At 37.3% G+C, this 16,321-nt stretch overlaps 1 protein-coding gene and 1 long non-coding RNA gene across 2 annotated transcripts in view; one reads left to right on the top strand and one right to left on the bottom strand.

Moving 5' to 3' along the window:
* The window catches only part of DPP10 (dipeptidyl peptidase like 10), a 1,432,672-nt gene that overhangs the window by 708,771 nt on the left and 707,580 nt on the right, over positions 1 to 16,321 (top strand). The gene's annotated exons all lie outside the window — the stretch shown is intronic.
* On the bottom strand, positions 11,736 to 12,528 carry LOC129472675 (uncharacterized). The gene is made up of 2 exons (XR_008654012.2): positions 12,306 to 12,528; positions 11,736 to 12,054 (listed from the first exon to the last, which is right to left on the bottom strand). It is a non-coding gene; the product is annotated as an uncharacterized lncRNA (long non-coding RNA).

Here is a 16,321-nt window from a genome sequence, read left to right as displayed (position 1 = left end):
TTTCAAAATATGTCAAAGAAATATATTTTATGGTAAAATATTTTATTTCCTTTGGGATGTGCTTTCTGTCATTTCTGTCATGTGATGCTATACTAGAATCAGGTTGGAATTTAGCATTTTATTGCCGCAAGGATTCTTTTTTGTCCGTCTTAGGATCTCTGTTTTAATTTTAATGCTTGTCACTTATGCCTAAGCTCCAAAAGGGAGGGGATATAATGAGGTGTGTCCAACCTCCCTTCCAGTTATGGCTGGAAATTCAGGTTTTCAGGTCTTTCTGGGGTCCCCTTGGCCAGAAGGTGGTCAGTTCAGCCAGCTGGGGGAAATGAACATTTCACTTATGGTTTACAGACTTCAGAAATAAACCCCACTAATTGCCCATCCTATTTTGAGATGGTTCATTCATATATGAAAAACTTCTCTTCCTTTACATCTTGATTTATACCTAAAAACTCTGTGCAGGGATGATTTCTGTCATTCCAGAATTCTCCATGCCTCCAAGTAGTGTTAGAAATTTCCTTTTTGCACAACTACTTCTTCTGAAGGAGAGTTTTGGAAGCTATCTTATAGTTTGGATTCATGGGCTGGGGTTTGGAAAAGAGAATTATTCCAGTGGGTTACGAAGAATCCTAAAATCTTAACAGAGCAAAATCTCAAAAAAAAAAAAAATATATATATGTGTGTGTATATATATATATATATATCTACATATACATATGTATCTACATATACATATATATCTACATATACATATGTATCTACATATACATATATATCTACATATACATATGTATCTACATATACATATATATATCTACATCTACATATATATATATATATATTTTTTTTTTTTTTTTTTTTTTTTTTCTTGAGACAGAGTCCCATTCTGCCACCCAGGCTGGAGTGCACTGGCGAAATCTCGGATTTGCCATTGCATTACAGCCTGGGTGAAAAGAGCAAAACTCCGTCTAAAACAAGAAGCAAAAAACAACAACAACAATAACAAAAACAAATTGGCCAGGAACATTTCTGTTTAGGAAATTTAAGACCAAGGAACTGAACTAACATTGAGTACTTACCAGAGTCTAAGACCTGTTATTCATGGGCATTTAGATAAGTTTTCTCATTTAATGTTTATAACAACTCTATTGATAAGGACATGTTATCAATAGAGAAAAATGAGGAAAGATAAATGAAAATAACAATTGAGTACTTAATGCCAAAAACTTTATCAGGCTTCGTGAGGTATCTATTATATAAAGCTCATTTTGCAGATGAGGGATGCTGCTCAGAGAAGATGAGTGAGCTGCTCATGGAAACGCAGCTCTTAATTGCTAAAGGGAGGAAATAAAGCTTTGCCTACTTTACTTCAAGGCCCAAGCTGTTTTCATTATAACAATCTACAATCTCTAAGATAGGTGAAGACCATTTTGGACACAAATGAACTAAACTGCTTATCTATTTGTGTTTTAATCAGGTCTGTCTGCAAAGTTATCTTCCAGCTATTTTGTTTTCACCCCACGATACCTAGCACTGTGTTCTACCATATATGACAATCAATAAATGTGTGCTAAATTGATGGATGGGCCTTGGTGTGCTATTAAGGAACACTCGTCACACTACAGGAATTGCTTTGTCCCCATGTTAATAGACAACTTGTTATGATGAACTTTTAAAGGAAAATAAAATTATGCTTCTCTGAAAACACATCTAATAAAATGAGGATGTTATTATTATTTGGCTTGTTTTTGAGAATATTGATCTTAAATACAGTTAAGTAAACAGCTGGAAGATTGGAAATAGCATTAGGAAAAAGATCCTTTATGAGACATGATAAAGAACAATAATTCTTTGATACATACATTTAAGTACAAATTCACAGAACTCCTTCTGAAGAAACAATTGATTTACTCCTAAGTTTAAGTACCTATTAAATATTTCCTAGTAGACAGTTTCATCTATATGTTACATGTCAGTAGCATTACCTCAAACAAGAGTAACTATTTGGACCCATTCTTTGGGGTTGAGGAATGGAGGTGATAGTTGTTTTTCATGAAGTGGCTGACTAGATGATGCACATAGACTGCCTGATGTTGATATTCAAAACAATCATATTAAATATGTGTTACTATAATCACATTTAGATGGGAAAATTGAGTGAGGAGGAGGTCAGGTATGTTTCCTGGCTTACATGTCTAGTACATGTTAAAGCCAGAATTTAAATCTGTGTGTCTGATTCCAAAATCTTTGTCCACTCTGCCTCTCCCATGCTACCTCCGATAGCTCAAAGTATAAAGAAGGTACAGTGACACAAATAGGGCCTTCATCTAAAGAGATCAGAGTAATAGCATAATGGATAATAAAATATTTACAATATCAACAGGGTCAAGGGTAAGTGCATTTTTAGAAAAAAAAAATGACTGGAAGGAAACACCACAATGAAAACAGTGGTTTCATTGTATTACATTTTGCTATTTTAGTAATGGAAAATTTTAAGTTCATAAAAAAGCAAGATAAATGCATTTTAGGACAAGGCTTTACATCAGATTAAAGAAGATTTCTGGGAGAGAATCAGCAAGAGGCCATCGTGCAGCCTGGACAGAGGGAGGGAACATTCCACACTGCTGCTCTAACAGAACACAAGCAATGGCATATGGCACTAATTTGTGAAATTACACTTTAATTTCAAACCCAGGTTAGGAAGAGTAGTCATGGCTGGAGAACACTGAAGAAGGCTTCCACCTGTTAGCTCAAACAGGCAGGCAGGTACTAAACTGATCCAGCAGGCAGCATGCTAGATGTTGGAGATAGAGAGTTGAACGCCATCATGTAAGTAAAAACAGCATGTCGTAGGAGCATACTTTAGGGTTGTACTTCCTTATAGATCCTCTGAAGAGGGGCACTTGATATATATATATATATATATATATATATATATATATATATGAGCAAATAGAATATAATAGCTTTTCTGCTTCCTTCTGCCTTGCTTTTTAACTTCCTTCCTTCCTAATATGTGCATTCTGCCTGAATTCCCTATCTACCTTCTTGCATACTGGCCCAATATAGAGAATATATTAATTATTACTTTCCTTATAATAGCACCCAACCCATCTGTTTTATTCAGAAACCCAGTTTTACATTCCATTTTCAATGTCCAGCAAGAAACAGAGAAGGCCTCAGCATTATGAGTGCTGCACCATGAGATAGTAGGTAGAATGGCCCATCTGTTAAAACACTGTTCATAATTTAAAATGGAACATTTTAAAGCTCAGTGAAATCATTTCTGGTCTCCAGGACAATGAACTTCTATTCTCTTACCTCCTGGAGAGGTTGAACTGAACATGGAAAATCAGGCCTTTTTGGTTCTTGTAGTGAATATAAATGGTGATATCAAATCACCAACTTGGCCCAGGAGATAATTTCTTGTGAGTCGCTGAGGCTGGCTGTTCAATCTTGCATGTTTTACACATAATTCCAGACCATTTTGCAGAAGGTTTCTTGGCTTCCATCTTAAGGATCAAAAGCAAGTTTCCTCATGGTTTGTGATTCTTATGCCAAAAGAGTAAATGTTCAGGAAGGTCATAGGCAGTAGCAAAGCTTCTCTCACATCTGCCTTAAACTTGAGCAGTCAGGCTTGCTAATTTGACCTCCTACTGTCATTTAGAATCTTCTGCCAGGAGAGTTTTTTTTTTTTTTTTAAAGAAGTGAGAGGCAGATAATTTGTTTTAATTGTTTATATTTAAGAAGTGGAAGGAACAGGGAAGAAATAAGAGATGTCTTGATTTTCTGAGGAGTATGCCATGGATAGACATTTAGGGCACAAAACAGCAGCTACCTGGTTTATGCTGAAAAAAAAAAAAAAAAAAAAAAACCATGTAAATAGCAATTATTGTGCAGCAGTAGCCCTGAGGAGGATTCTCTGCATACTCAATCTTTCTAAGCACCCCGAAGTGTCTTGGACTCTCCATTACAGAAAATGTGTTTAGGCCTATGAATGGAAGAGCGCACCTGTGTGTGTCCTGTCTCAGTGTTTCTGTGATGGTGTGGATGTGCTATTAAAATATTAGTAACAAATGGCAATGTTTCTCTAGCCTTGATGTTATTCTCACAGTATTTACAGGTCACATCAACTGGGCAGACATGGCTACAAAGTGAGGTCATAATACTTGAAAAATTATTCTCCTTAAAAGCTCATGTATGTGTATTCTCAAGAGACACCCTCAGGCAGTTAGAACCAGTGTATTTCTGTGTAATGACCTGTTCTTCCAAACATGGTTATCTCATTGGCCAGGGATTAAAAGGGGAAATGTTTCTAACAATCAGCAAAGGCAAAAGCTGCAAAGGGATGGAACAAAAAAAAAAAAAAAAACCCATAAAGCAGACATAATGATTTACAGAGCCAAGCAGTCTGAGATTATCTATTTGAGGAGCCAATAATTACATGTATACAAATAATCTTTGGAGGAATAGCACAAAAAATTGATGTTTCAGAGGTTGACCCAAGTCATAATATTTAAAATGCCTAGTGTAAGGAGGCACAGAGCAATATAATTTTAGAAAATCACCCATCCAAAATACATTTTAAAGGATTTTCACTTAAAGATGACATTCCTTTTACCAATGATGTAGACTACATTAGTTCTTCTTCCCTTTAGGTCTGAAGTTCAGTTAGCTCAGTCTCTTTTGTACTAGGTAGAGTTAGTGGCTATTCCCTTGAATAGTGCAGATGACTTCACTCTTAACAAGGCAGTCCCAGAGTAGTTAACATGCAAGCCACGTGTGAGGGTGTGTGTGGGAGGGAGAGAGGAGTTGGTGGGAAGAGGAGGTCAGCTGTGCTAATGGAAAATAAACTCAAAGGGCATATCCAGCATCACCTTTGTATGGGAAGGGCATCTATTTGGGGTTTTCATTTTCTGATAGGGAGTGATAGAATTACAACTAATATAATAAATAAATAGAGCTTTAGGGAGTGCAACAAAAGAATCCCAGCCCTGGCCAGTGATCTGATTTGCTCTAGCACATCTATCTGACTGAGCCATCTGGCAGCAAACCAGTGTTATCAGAACAGCAGTGGGTGTAACCTTGCGGCAGGCTGGCCCCTTGACAAACAGACTGGTGGGAAAAGTGCAGGATGTGGCAGGACCGAGGATGAACAACTATCCACCCTGCAGAGGATGGCAACACAGGGAGAGAAATGAGTGGTGCACATCACATTGTCCAGAGTGTTTGGCCAGGCCGGGTATGAAAGGCACTTAGGCTGGATACCTAGGAATGTCTAATAGCAGGTGGAGCAGACAAGAAAGGAGGCCAGGCTCTAGTTAAGAAGAGATTAATTATGGTTTGGAGAGAGCTGTCCATTCATAACCGGGGGGCTACAGAAGGCAGAAATCATTCCCCAATGGGAGAAACTGTTAAGAGATTGAGTGAACTCCAACTAAGAAGGCCTATCAAGGGACAGAAGGCAGGGCATAGAGAACATTGTGATTTAGAAGTTACACAGCCAACTACCTTCTAGGTACTCCTGTGCTGCCAGGCTATTAGAACAAGACCCAATTCAAAGTTCTATTCAACTTTGAGACTTAGGCTGCCAGTACTCCCACCAGGTCACATTTGGCTCAGACAGCTTTATACAGAGAAATGAAGGTCATCAGCATAAAGATAGAGATGTTCAGAGTTTAAGGAGGAAAAGTAGATGATATCATATGAGGACTGAAAGAGGCACTGGGATGCCTAACACTGTATTAAGATGAATATTACAAAGCTGAAACAAAGAGTTTTTAAATTCTAATTTACATTTCCAAAAGTTATGTGCACAGATACTTGCACTGCTTCATTTCCTTTCCACATGGGGGTCTGGGTGGCTATCTGGAAGAAAAGAAAAAAGCTTATCAATTATTTTTTTTAGTGCCCTATTGAACACATCACTGCATTTTAATCTGGGACAGATGGTGGAAAATGGCATCTGTTTAATCAGGGGTTCATAGATTATTTGGTGATACAACTTAACTGTGCTGATGAAGAAATGAGAAATTGCGTGTCTTCCCTAGAGCAGCATTATAAAGCATCCTTCCTGGTGTTTAAAATTGATTGTGCATTATATTGGTTAAAGAGTGGCATTTTGAAAATAAAATTAGGGCTGATTTGCATTTGTGTTGAAATAGTTGCACAGGCATTCGATAAGAATAGTTCTTTTTTCTTTTAGAACACATTTACAGTTTACATTTATTTATATTAACTCAATGTTTTATTCAACATTGTTTTAAAAGACAAGACAAACATGGATATAATTACTCATAAAGAAAATAACTCTTATGAGTGAGAATGGTTACTACGTATTTCATTTGGGAAAATAAAACACAATTTTTTTTAATTAATTAGGACACAGGCAATACCTCAGTAAATGTACCAAGGTAATTCAATTCTATAACTGACAATTTTAAAAGGCATTTTGAAACATCATATATTATTAATTTTTACATCTAGAATTGCACTTGTAGATGCTATCAGAATACTTGATCAATATCTGTTTATTAAGATTTAAGCTCCATGACTTAGTTGCCTTATGTTTAATTTATGTGTATTTCCTTGATTCACAGTCTGTAGTAAATTCTGATTGCTTAGATCTGGGCAAAATGTCTTTAAAATTATCAATAACTTCTGGGCAGTAAAAAAAATGAATTGCATATTGATGGTAAAAGAAAACAAACTGCTACATGTGATGCATGCAGATTTATTAACTAAATAAGTCTTCATTCCTCCTCCAAATATGATTGAAATTTATAGTCTTGCTAGAAAATTCTATTTTCCAAGAAAGTGTTTGCAAAGACATTTGTATAGTAATTAAAATAGTTACTTTTCCAGTAATTATAATAGGGAACTTGGAAATATGCAAAATAATAATCTTATTTTATTTATGGTATATCATATTATCTTTGAAAAGCAACTCAGGTGACATGATGTTTAAAAGTTTCAATCTCCTAAATGAAAAATATGTTGCTATTGTAGAATTGGTCTTGTAAGATGGTGTCAGAGATAAAAATCATAGGAAAGTTCACAGATTTTGTTTTTAATTTTTAAGTTATCATTAATGGACTCTAGGAAGACATAATCCCTCCCACCCCCACCACACACACATCCTAAAAACTTTACATTTTAAAAGGCCGGGCAAACACTACCGAGACAGAGAAATATATAGTAAGCACCTGGTTGTAAATTTAACCATAACCATCCAGAAAGATCAGTTATAAAATGGACATTCTGGGCTGAGTATCAATGGTTAAATAAATTAAACTTTGTCAGGAAAGGGAGGGAACTGAGTTTCTAAGTGGGCCGGAGATGAAAAGCAGGTTTTGTGAAACACCTAGGGATGCTGCAATTGAATAGCCTGCAATTGGAAGGTAGATCTAAGAAGTAAAAATACTAAAAAAAAAAAAAAAATAAATTAAGATATTACTTTGTTATAAAATAACTTGATGATTCTGTGTTGATGATACATGAATCAGCCTCCTCCCAACAGTACAGTGAACTTGGTCAATGAACTGACTCTAATGTGTGCCTCTTTGCCCCAAACAGTTATATGGCAGAAAGTCTAAGCTTTAGAGCTGAATCCTATGGAGAGGGCATAGCATTCACGTATCATGACAGACACATGTTCATTCTATGCCCCATAAGGGGCAAACACCATTCTGGGTACTTAGGGCATGAACGTGGAAAAAAATAGACCAAAGTTTTGAGGTGTGGAGTATATATTACAAGAAGAGGAGAGAGAGGATAAACATATAAACAAATAAATAAACATGTTCCAGATGGCAATAAATTTTATAAAAATAACAAACCAGGGGAAGGAGGATAGAGAATACAGGGATGCTATTTTAGAGAAGGTGATCAGGAAAGATCTTCCAGGCACAGTGACATTTGACAGAGATGTAGAGGAAGTAAACAATGAGCTATGTGGATGTCCTAGGGAAGTGTACTACTGGCAAAGGAAACAGCAGGAACAGCTCGGAGAGTTTCTGTTTAAGGACCAGCAAGGCAGGCAGCAAGTGAGGCTGCAGGGCTATGGGCAGAAGGAGGATGATGGAAGATGATGGCTCAGAGCTGGTGATAGCAAAGAGGCGAGATCAATCAGAACCTTTTGGCTGCTCTAGGAAACTTGGCTTTTCCTTTCACTGAGGCAAGAGGCTACTGGACATTTTTGAGTAGAGTGATGTGATCTGGTTTCTCTTTTAAATAGCTTATTTTAGCTACTCTGAGGAAATTGAAAAGAAGGAAGACAACAACAAGCTTTTGCAACAATTCAGACCAAGGGTGCTAAGAGTTTGGACCACATTTCTAACAATGGTAGTGAGAAATCAGTGCCTATTCTGATGTGAGAGTCAACGGGATTTGCTGATAGACTGGGGGTAGTGTGTGACAGGAGAGAGAAGTGAAGAGAAGTAATCCATGACACCAAGTTTTCTGATCCACGTAATTAAAAGAATGGAGCTACCATTTACTGAAATGGAGTTGATAATGGGAAGAAAGTAAATCTGAAGTCCATTTGGGGGGCATAATTATTTTGAGATACTTCTTAGCTATTCATGGACAGATCAAAATATGTGACATGCTTATCTTGAAAAAAAAAAACTGAAGAATAAATGAACTAGAGGAATATGGTAAGATTACCAGATAGGCCTAAAAATCACCAGAGTTTGTGAATTTCCTCCAGTGGATTAAAAACTCCACCAGAAATGAGAACAATTGAGTTAGAGCAAGAAGGTAGGGATGTTTGGTGAAGTGGTTAAGGTTTGGAAAAATTACTTAGAAATATTTTATCTTCTATACATTATAGGAGTGGGGATGTTATGGCCAACTGTGTAGCTTGGAAAAGTTCCTTAGTTAATTCTCATTGCTTCTACTCAATATGCAGTTCATATAAATCAGAGAGAACATCTCTTTCAGGTTATATCAGGAGCATTCTCGAACTAACACCCAGAAATCGGCAATTTAGGAAGGGAGGAAAGGAATATTCACCGATTACCTGCTATATTCCAGACACTGTGCATGCTGCTTCACACATATTATCTTAATTGATCTTCCCAACACATTTTTGAGATGGAAACTCTTATTTTCATTTTAGAGGTGAAGAAAGGTTAAAGGTTAAAGATTCATCTACTTAACATAGCTAGGCAGGGATAGAGCATAGAATTTGCCTTATCTGCCATCATTTCCATCTGAAGAAGTTGAAAAGCTGCCTCCGAATATTTTGGTATGAGATGGGGTACATAAATACTTGCTAATAACGTGTTCGACTGCATTATGTCTAGACAAGAATATATTAAATTCAGAAAAGAAATAATTTTAGGAGTGTAAGCTTTATGGGGATTTAGTCCATGCTGTCTTATATACAGGTGTATTCTATTCATTCACTCACCTAATATTCATTTGGTGCGTACGATAGGAAAGGAGGTTTTTTGTTTATTTGTGTTTGCTTGTTTGAGACACAGTCTCGCTCTGTCACCCAGGCTGGAGTGCAGTGGCTCAATGTCAGCTCACTGCAACATCCACCTCCGTTTCAAGCGATTCTTGTGCCTCAGCCTCCCGAGTAGGTGGGACTACAGGTGCGCGCCACTGTGCCCGCCTAATTTTTGTGTTTTTGGTAGAGACGGGCTTTCGCCAGGTCGGCCAGGCTGGTCTCAAACTCCTGTCCTCAAGCGATCTGCCCACCTCAGCTTCTCAAAGTCCTGGGATTAGAGGCGTGAGCTACCATGTGGGGCTAGGCTAGGAGTTATATGCTCCATAGTTAAATAAGATACAGTTCTTGTTCTTGAGGATTTCCTATTTTATATATGTAGACAGCCAGATAATAGCACACTGTTTCTGCTTTAAAGGCTGCACTCCTCTTGCCTGTTTAATATTCAACTGCCTATAATCCAGGGCTTTGCAAAAAATCATTCACTGCTTTTTTGCAGTGATCAGTTAATCAAGCACAGCCACAAAGGACTCAAGCAAGGATAGTAGAAGGCTGGCTTCTGGAATACAGGAAAAGCCTCTGTTTGCCAGAGCCCAAGGTTCTAAATACAGACAAAGTCAAAGGCTGGGAAGAAAGCAATGTATGCTCATAGATAGCACGGACCCAGGAGATCAGCCCCAGGGATGGAGATCAGATGGAAGCCAACATTGCTGGTCTAAATAGAGGCAGACCAAGTTTAGAAATTGAAGCACAGAAGTTCAACTGTTTCAAAGAGATTTACTGCAGCTTTGAAAAATACGAACTGAAAATCAGGGGTTAGTGTGGCAGGGCCCACAAGCTCTCAAAGAAAGAGAGGGAAGCACTAACTGGGCAGCCTCTGTGTGGCTTCTTAGGCTTTAGACCCTTCTGAAGATGCTGTATATCTTTCTCTATCAGGACCCAGGGAAGCTGGGTTGTTCCCTGGGAATACTTACTGCTGCACCAGGAGGAAGAGACAGCTACAGTGCCCTAAGTCCTCAGCTCCAGTAGCCCTTAAGGATCCCTGGTCTACTTCAGCTCCTCTTTCAAAGCTGCCTCACTCTGAGTAGCTTTTTCTCCCTCTAAGAGAGGCCTATTACCCTTGCTGCTGCTGCTGGTGGTGGTGGGTGTGTCCTAGATTTGTCTAGTTGTCTGGGTTTGGGGGCTAGATCTTGTATTGGAGTTGAACTTCCACTTTTATTAAGGGGCAAGGCTCTTGACTGAAATTTCTTTGGTAAACTCTTGTTCCTAGAAAAAATCCAGCATTGGGCTCCCTTTCATTGACCTTTTCATTCTGCGGATACTAAGCCTCATTCTTCTCCCAGCTAGACTCACATGCCTTGGGATATTGCCCGGTTCTAGGACAGGAGGTCATATCATGATAGCAGTGGATGAGCGTGGTGCTGTGAGGCTGGCTGAAGTGGCCCTCGATAAAGGTCAGAAACAATAGGCAGAAGGGTACACCATTTGTACCTACTAGTAAAGTCCATTGGTGGTAGCCCATGGCTGGATAGAAAAGCAATAGCCCCTTTCGGAGGATGGAAGTTAAAGTATTAGTTATAAAACTAAAGAAAATATTTAGGCCACTGGAAGTAATGGTTCGTTATGATTATTAAAACAACAATGACAACATGCAGGCTAAGGATATCTTTGAGATATTATAGAATGCCTGAGTAGATAAAATATGAGGCAAAATAAATGGCAGGGAATAAATGGATCTGTTTAGTCGAAGACTTACTATCCAAGATGTGGCATAATTTCCACAAGGCTATATTCTAAAATATGCAGTTAATGCCGTAAGCACAAAAGTATAAAATGCACTGGGATCTCAATAAGCCAAATGCACTGTAGAGTCCAGTGGGGTTGATCTTGCTGAGGATGGCCATACCTCAACAGTTTAGTCTCCTAGACCTTAGGTCATTTGTATTATCTGATAGCGTAAAGGTATGTGGCATCATGGAATGAGCTAAGCACCACATTGGAGAAATCTCCCTGGATACCCAAGGATCCCCTAGGACATTTCATTCTGTTCATATCCCACTACCAGTAGAAGACAGAGCAATCTCAGATGCAGCCTCTGCCAAACTCGAGATTCCTTTTGCCAGATCTTTATGTCATCTCAGAAGAATAGTATTTGGTTTTTTTTTGTATCCTTGTCCTAGATCCACTTCACATTGTGTTAAGCAAAGTGGCCGAGAAAATGCAGAGTTATTTCAGGCTGAGACCTATATCGGATAATCATAAGGGCTGTGTACACCATAGGATAGAATTCATTTGTTTTATCTTTCAACATTTAACACAGGGAAAGATTTAAACATAAATTATTTGATTGGCTCACTCAGTTACTTGCAAGGAAGCTCCCAAATCACTGTATGATCCTCATGCTCCCCCAACCAATTCCTGAAACTTGGAACTGAAGCATTTTTTTGGAAACACCAATGCAACAGAAATAAATGCTATTATCCTGGGATCAGTATACCTTCTTCTGACCCGTGCTTCCCTCTCTCTAGGATTGCTCTCCACTGGGAAATGTATCTTGTTCTTTGGCCATTCTCATGCAGAGAGACTGTTCCTTCCCCACGTACCTGTTAGGATTCAGAACAAGAAGTCACTTAACTCTTGTTACGTAGAATAGTTAAGAGTACACAATTATTCAGAAACTTGTAACTTGGATGTATTTAAATATAAGAAACATCTGTTTGGAATCTGACCCACGTTTGTAGTTCATGGGTCAATCAGAAAATTAGGCAGGGTTTTAAATGATGTTTTAACTGCTCTGCAAGGTGCAGGCTAAAACCTTTCCTCTAGCTGGATGCTTTAAAAAGAAAGAACTCACCCAGTGCAGCTCCCTTCTTCCAAGTGTTGACTCTTCTCCAGAATTTGCTTGCTTTTGTCACTCACCAGTGCCTTCGGGTGGTTGTTTTGTAGTTTTTCCAGCATTTATAGTTATTTTCTTTGGGAAGGGCAGTCTGATTGAAACTTATTCACACATTTTAAAGGCATCCCTGAGGAAACAGCAAGAAAAATTTGCACTGTTAACCCTTTACCTTGTGACCAAAAAGTTTGTAATTATTATATACATACCCTTTCTTGGCTTTGATTCTTTTCTGATATGTGTATCAGAAAAAAATAAAGGAAAAATAAAAGAAAGGCAAGAAAATGAATGGAAGGAAGAGATAAAATAAGGCTTTTGATTAATGTATAATGACATATCTACAATTACAGTATCAGGCAGAATAGTTTCCTGTTCCTAAAAGTTTCCCATTCTCTGCCTAGTCATCACTTCCTCCCTCCTTTCAAACTCATGACAATCACTCATCCTTTTACTCTCTCCATAGTTTTGTCTTTTCCAGAATGCCACATATTTGGAATTATGAAGTATGTAGCCTTTTCAGACTGACTTCTTTTACTTAGTAATATGCACTTAAGATTTATCAATACATTTTAATAGCTTCATAGCTCATTTTCTTTTAGCACTGAATAATATTTCCTTGTATGGATATACCACAGTTTATTCATCCATTCATCTACTGAAGGGAATCTTGGTTGCTTCCAAGTTTTGGCAATTATAAATACAGTGCTGTAAACATCTCTGTGCAGGTTTTTATGTGGACATAAGTTTTTAATTTATTTGGATAAACACCAGGAAGTGCAAATACTGGATCATACAGTCAGAGTATATTTTGTTTTGTGAGAACTGCCAAACCAAATGGTACAGTGGCTGTACCATTTTGTGTTCCCACCAGCAATGAATGAGAGTTTCAGTTGCTCCACATTCTTGTCAGAATTTAGTGTTATTAATATTTTCAATTTTAGCATTCTACCAGATATGTAGTTGTATCTCATTGTTTTTTTTAATTCTCAATTCCCTAATGACATATACTATTGAGAATACCCACAATTTTACAACATGGTATACTACCACTGCTGCCATTACTTGCAAACACCTAATTAAAACTTTCTATGTACTAGGCACTATGCAGAGTACTTTTCATATATTTTCTCATAACCCTACGAGTCAGATACACCATTATTATGCATTTTCAGGAAAAAAATCCTGAAGTTGAGAAGAGTTAAGTACACTGCTAGTAAATGTTGAATCTATGACCCTGGGGTCTTTCTTACTCCAAATCTCATCTTTTAACCACTACATACATTTTTCCTCAAAGTGTGATCCCGAATCTCCTACTTCAAACCAAGTAGGATGGTGATAAAAATTCAAAATTCTGAATTGTACAATATTACAACAGAATCTTCATGCTGGGTGTGGATCTGGAGTGGGAGAAACTGAAACACACTCAAGATTAAGAGCCATTATGCTACCATTCTAGGATTACTCGAAGTCCAAGTGGCAGTTTTGATGCTTTGTTTCTATCTTGTATCATGTATTTCTCTTTGAAGTATATTTACAAAAGCCCTGTTATTTATATAAAATAAATTATACTAAAAGCATTTAGATTATATCTTAAATATAGGTGAATACATAGTTTTCTATGTTCCCTAATTAAGGATGCTATAAAATCTTTTCCTCATACACTTCTACACTAGAGATAAATTTGACAACAGGGGTAAAAAAAAAAACCTCTAGTCTGTCAAACATCTACTGTGTATCATTCTGGTGTAGTCTGAATGTTTGTGTCCTCCCAAAATTCATGTTTTGAAATCGTAATCACTAAGTTGATGATATTAGGAGGTGGGGCCTTTGAGAGGTGATTAGGTCATAAAGGTGAAGCCCTCATGAATGGAATTACTATTCTTATAAAAACACTTTAGACAGGTAGCTTGCTCCTTCCCACACCTGAGGACACAGCAGGTGCCACCTATAAACTAGAAGGTGGACCCTCGCCAGACTCCAAATGTGCCAGAGCCTTGATCTTAGACTTCACAGCCTGTAGAACTGTGAGAAATCATTTTCTGTTGTTTATAAGCCACCCAGTTTATGACATTTTTGTTATAACAGTGCATAGTGACTAAGATATACTTTGTGCTAGACAAATTGAACAAAGATCATACAAAATACTTCTAGCATTATCACAGATTTATCTAACTATAAAAGTCTATTTAATGTATTTTTATTGGACAGAAAAACTGAATATATTTGCATATTTTACTATACTATATATACTATATATATGCCTACATAGTGTGTGTGTATATATATAGTATCATATATATGCTATACCATAGTATAGCATAATATACTATACCATAGTATAGCATAATATACTATACCATAGTATAGCATAATATACTATATATATAGTATATTTCACAATAATTTCAGGCCAAGGAAAAAGTCATTATTGCAGGCACTCTATGAAAACTTATTAATTAAAATAAACAGACACCTATTTGTTGTGGCTTTTGATCCAAGACAAGACATTATTAAGGATATTAACAGTAGAATTGCCTGTGTTCAAATCTCTGCTATGCTTCTAAATCATTGTGGAACTTTGGGCAAGCTTCAGTAACACCTTTTAGGTCTTGGTGTACAAGATTCTAAATGGAGATAAGGAAAGCCTCTACGCTCTAGAATTATTGAATTAAAGGAATTAGACAGTGCCTGATTCACATTAAACATTCAAGAAATGTGAACTATTATTATTTTCACTATTATTATTCTAAAAAAAAGGGAATTGATTAAGAGTGGTAGATTGGAAATCATGGCAGAATGGTAGTGTGAGACCCAAAAATATTAGAATATAAATGATATGTGACAAATCCATAGTGTAAAAATTGAATACTCTGAGAATGAAAAACTGAAGAAATCACTTTTCATGGAGTGGGCAGGGATGCATGGCTTCTTTGAGGAATCTAAATAAACTTGAAAATGTTTTTAGGTGAAAAGAATGTGTACTTGGAGTGGGTGTCCTCAGGGATGTACAAATTTAGAGACTAGCACTTTTTGGTAGATAGGGAAACCCCATTTGGACCCTCAGACACAGCCCACTGTGTCAAGACTTGGCAATTTGAGGAGAGATGGTGCCAAGGTAGGCGCTGTATAAGAAAGGAATCTTAGACACATGAGGAAAAGGCATCCTTTTTATACTAATTGAAGCTCAACTCAAATAGCAAGCTAGAATCCTATTTGCAGCTAGAAAATTGCAGACTGAGTACTACAGTCTTTTAAACAAGCCTGTCACTGAGTTCACAAAGGTAAGAGGCATTGTCACCTGAAGCCACAAATTCTGCTAAGAAGAGCATTAGTTGTTCTCTATATCACCTAGACTGTTTAGTTCTGCAATCAATAAGAAAGAGTGGGCTCAGACCAGGACCCACTGCTTTTCTCAGGTAAATTTGGAATTCAACAAATAGACCGCAATCTACAATTTTTTCCATAAGGCAGAATGCAGGCTAAGTTGATACAGTATTTACCAGCATGGAAATGAGTTAATGGCCTTGCGATGAGGATCTCAGTGACATAAATCCCCATTCTCTTTACAACTTCTTGAGTTTGTCTTGGTGTTTGCTCACTCTGAGGAGATTTAAAAGAACAAACAGTGTCTGCATTCTGCTTTCAATGCCATAAACACATTTTGGGAGGCAGGAGCAATTTTATAGCTGTACCTGCACTGGAGAGAGAGCATGACCCTGGAGAGCTAGAGGTTTATCATCACTTTAAAAAATAACGGTTGAGAAGGAATTGCTCTAAGTGTAGTCTCTGTCTTTTATATTTTTTAATAGCTACCTCTTATTGAGTGTTTACTAAGAGACAAGAACTCTATTAGGCACTGTTTAAACTTTTATTTTAAAATGAAACACAGATACAGCAAACCACACAAAATTATTATAAGGCAAATACCATGTTAACCGCTACGCATGTCAAAGAATGAAACCTTGCTAGCCATCCAG

The sequence above is a fragment of the Symphalangus syndactylus genome, chromosome 22 (assembly GCF_028878055.3).
Source record: "Symphalangus syndactylus isolate Jambi chromosome 22, NHGRI_mSymSyn1-v2.1_pri, whole genome shotgun sequence".
NCBI classification, from domain to species: domain Eukaryota; kingdom Metazoa; phylum Chordata; class Mammalia; order Primates; family Hylobatidae; genus Symphalangus; species Symphalangus syndactylus.
This window is presented reverse-complemented; position numbering and strand designations above follow the sequence as displayed.